Source organism: Palaemon carinicauda, chromosome 8 (genome assembly GCF_036898095.1).
Source record: "Palaemon carinicauda isolate YSFRI2023 chromosome 8, ASM3689809v2, whole genome shotgun sequence".
In the NCBI taxonomy this organism is placed as follows: domain Eukaryota; kingdom Metazoa; phylum Arthropoda; class Malacostraca; order Decapoda; family Palaemonidae; genus Palaemon; species Palaemon carinicauda.
Window position 1 is genome coordinate 167,228,975 of NC_090732.1, and position 5,000 is coordinate 167,233,974.

The window sequence follows — 5,000 nt, forward strand, 5'->3', positions numbered from 1 at the left end:
CTGAAAGATCATTTAGTGACAGTACGGAAAAGTTAGACTAGAGAAGGTAAATCAAAGCTATGGTTGGCTCATTTGAAAAAAAAAAAAAAAAAAAAAAAAAAAAAAAAAAAAAAAAAAAAAAAAAAAAAAAAAAAATAATAATAATAATAATAATAATAATAATAATAATAATAATAATAATAATAATAGGGAATTGGGGAATATGGGGAAAGAAAGAGTACCCCTGGATACAATCCAGTTTATAGCTCAAAGGCAGGTACTCGGGATGGGAAAGATTAAGGAAATAGGGAGAAAGAGAAGTACAGGAGAAGAATAAAAGAGAGGGGCAGACCTTCTTGTAATATTAGGGTATTGGTATTATTATTTCTGGCATATATGATTATATGGCTCATTTAAAATTAGGCAAGTGTAAAAATTAGGTAATAATTATAGGTTAAGGATAGCGAGAAGTTATGCAATGTGAGTCACTTCCCTCGCTCAGTTGTGTTTTCAACATTACCTGGAAATGCAATCGAATAGATAATAATTGACAGGATTGAAAGCCTTGACACCACAGCCCACTCTAACGTGAAAGCTATAATTATAACAATGTTTAAACGCTAAAATAATCACTATATATACAACGCACCCATCTACATAGAATACACACCATAATAAAAAAAAAGAGAGAGAGAGAAAGAGAGTTAAACAGGAAGAAAATATAACTTGTGAATGAAACACAATGCTCCTTATTTCCTTTCCTCACTGGGCTATTTTTCCTTATTGGAGCCCTTTGGCTTATAGCACCTTGCTTTTCCAACTAGGGTTATAGCGTAGCTAATAATAATAATAATGATAATAATTATAATAATAATAATAATCATAATAATAATAATAATAAAAATAATAATAATAATAACAATAATAATAATAATAATAATAATAAGAAGAAGAAGAAGAAGAAGAAGAAGAAGAAGAAGAAAAATAAAATAAATAATAATAATAATAATAAAAATAATAATTATAATAATAATAGTAACAATAATAATATTAGTAACAACAACAACAACAAAAATAATAATAATAATAATAATAATAATAATAATAATAATAATAATAATAATAATAATAATAAATAAATAATAATAATAATCATCATCATCATCATTATAATAATAACGATAACAATAATAATAATAATCATCATCATCATCATTATAATAATAATAATAATAATAATAATAATAATAATAATAATAATAATAATAATCACTAGACGCAGCGCTGCTTCCATTTAGTTGTGCGAGTTATAATTACACGTTGGCATCCTGACCTTTTGTTCTCGCAGTCAGCCTGCTGCGTTCAGCTGTTCACATGAATAGCGCATTGTTACTCTGTTTGTAAGTCTAGTTGAGGGAGAGCAATAAAAACTCCTTGAAATAATGCTTTAGTGTCTGGTTGATTTTTCCATTTGTATACGTCGCACTGGTTGTTAGTCATTGCGTTGCCTGGGATGATGATATTATTATTATTATTATTATTATTATTATTATTATTATTATTATTAGTAGTAGTAGTAGTAGTAGTAGTAGTTGGAAAAGGAAGATGCTATATTATTACTATTATCATCATCATCATCATCATCATCATTATTATTATTATTATTATTATTATTATTATTATTATTATTATTATTAGTAGTAGTAGTAGTAGTAGTAGTAGTAGTAGTAGTTGGAAAAGGAAGATGCTATATTATTACTATTATCATCATCATCATCATCATCATTATTATTATTATTAGTAGTAGTAGTAGTAGTAGTAGTAGTAGTAGTGGTTGGAAAAGCAAGATGTTATATTATTATTATCATCATCATCATCATCATCATTATTACTATTATTATTATTATTATTATCATTACAAGCTAAGCTACAACCCTAGTTGGGTTGGAAAAGCAAGATTTTATAAGCCCAAGAGCTCAAACAGGGAAAAATAGCCCAATGAGGAAAAGAAATAAGGAAATAAATAAACGGTAATTTTGTTTTAAGCCAACCTTACGTCAGTATTACCTTTTTTCCTTATTTTTACCTGGGATATGTTTTTTTTTTTTTTACTTGATGGACGCTTTTTCATTTTTGTTTTGAGCTAACCTTACACTGTAAAAAAAAAAAGGCCTGTAATTTTAATCGGAAATGCAACGTAAAAATCTTATGTCAACACTACCTTTTGTCATTTTTACCTTGGATTTTTTTTTCATTTTTTTTACTTGATGTATGCTTTTTTTTTTAATTTTAAGGTAACCTTACACTACTTCAAAAACCCTAATTTTAACGGGAAATTTTACTTAAAAATATACTCTTCTCTCAGAAGTATTTCTGTAAAACACTGGCGACCGTAATTTTTACCATACTGTTGCCATCTTTTACGGATTGGTGACCGTAATATCAATCCTTTACGTCAATATATCCGTTTTTAAAACGGAAAATGCCTGTCAACATTTATTCCAGGACCTTTAGAGCTTTCTAAGGCAATTGTTTAACAGTATATAGTAGTACAACCTTTTGTCTTTTTTAAATAACTAATTGCATATAATTACTTAAAAAAATGAAGAGCAATTTTGTAACCATATCAGGATGAAATTAACTAACCTTTTATTCTGAAGTGAGAATTTCATAAGTTCCTTATGTAATTGTCAACTGTTATTCATTTCAAGAATTGGATGATAATAATAATAATAATAATAATCATAATAATAATAGTAATAATAATAATAGATAATTTTAATAACAACAACAACAACAACAATAATAACAATAATAATAATAATAATAACAATAACAGCAACACAAATAATAATGATAATGATAGTTGTAATAACAACAAAAACAACAACACCAACAAAAACAATAACAACAACAACAACAACAACAACAATAATAATAATAATAATAATAATAATAATAATAATAATAATAATAATAATTTCATCACTTTATCCCCATACGAAATGTTAATTCCATAAGCTAATATGAAAGAAGCCAATTTGAATCTAAAGATTTATACCTAAATGAAAATTCAACTACAGATCGCAAAGTTCCAAATAAACAAATCAACTATAATCACATCATTGGAATCTTAATTCCAACTGGAATGCTCGACCCATTCCAGTTAATGTTGACCAACCTTCGAAGAGCAAACAAGGCCAGAAACACCGTAGGATAAATTATTTTCATTCCTGGCTCCATTTGAAGCCGGATAAAAAAAAAAAAAAAAAAAAAAAAAAAAAAAAAAAAAAAAAAAAAAAAAAAAAAAAAAAAAAAACCTCAATACAGCATCGGTTCCTGCATCTCACAAGCTTTGCTCCCGGAAGCAAACAGTGACAATGACGTCGCTTTTTTTTTTCTTTTTTTTTCGGAAGCAAACAGTGACAAGTTTTTATTTTTTTTCTATTTCTTTTTTTAAATAAATATTCGTGTTAGTCGTTTATTGATGATGTAAAGTAACAACGATCCACTTTATTGTTTCATGGCTGAAATTCATCATTTTTTTTTTTTTTTTTTGTAATCTGCGTGTTAGCCGTTTATTGATTATGTAAAATAACAATAATCTACTATATTGTTTTAAGGCTATTGATGAAACAGCTGAAATTTATCATAAGTAATTTTCATTTATTTATTTATTTATTTATGTCTTCTTTTTTTTGTAATCTGCATATTAGCCATTTATTGATTATGTAAAATAACAATAATCTACTATATTGTATCATGGCTATTGATGAAACCGCTGAAATTTATCATAAGTAATTTTCTTTTTCGTTTTTTGTTTTCTTTTTAAATCTGCGTGTTAACCGTTTATTAATGATGTAAAATAACAATGCTTCACTATATTGCTACATGACCATTGATGAAACGACTTAATTTTATCATTAGGTTTTTTTTTTCTTCATTGTGCATGTTAGCCGTTTATTGATGATGTAAAATAACAATGCCCCACTATATTGTTTCATAGCCATTGATGAACTGACACAAATTTCAAAATAATGTTTCGTAAGAAAATAATAAAAAAGTGTGTAAAGAAACATGAATTAAGCCGTGAGGTCAAGGTTAGGGAGATTACATTTCTATTTATGTCATGATTAGGAAATTCGATGTTGCGAAAAGATATATAAATTTTTTAATGATGCAGGAAATTGGTTTCATGAATTATTCATCCTGTCGTAAAATAATTAATCAAAAATTATGTGTGTAAATGTTTTTTCCTGCTCGGAAATTATGTTTTAATTCGAGGTTGAAAAATACTTATTTTTGATTTTGTAAAAACGCTGAAAATGAGCTAAAAACTGATCAGAATGTTTCAATGAGGAAGCAATGATATAATTTATGTATGAATACATATACCGAGATTAAATACAATTGTAATCTTAACATCATTTCTCCCTGTCCCTTGCAGCAACCATGTGCTTATATATATATATATATATATATATATATATATATATATATATATATATATATATATATATGTGTGTGTGTGTGTGTGTATATATATACATTTATATATATACTGTATACATATATATATATATATATATATATATATATATATATATATATATATATCTATATATGTATATATAAATACATATATATATATATATATATATATATATATATGTATGTATATATATATATGTGTGTATATATATATAATATATATATATATATATATATATATATATATATATATATATATATATATATATATATACATATACATATATATATGTGTATATATATTTATACATACATACATATACAGTATATATTTACGCAATCATGAAATTGTATCGAAGTTCAATGCTTAAAAAGACAATGGGATATTTTTGTATTTGAATAAAGGTTTAATGGTCAACCATGAATGGCAGAGGCAACAGAAAAGACAAAGCCCTAGAGACTGGCATATGTTACTATTATTATTATTATTATTATTATTATTGTTATTATTATTATTATTATTATTATCA

The 5,000-nt window shown here is 25.2% G+C and overlaps 1 protein-coding gene across 1 annotated transcript in view; it reads left to right on the forward strand.

The window, feature by feature from the left end:
- Positions 1-5,000, forward strand: part of LOC137645552 (serine/arginine repetitive matrix protein 1-like) — a 99,565-nt gene that overhangs the window by 37,215 nt on the left and 57,350 nt on the right. The gene's annotated exons all lie outside the window — the stretch shown is intronic.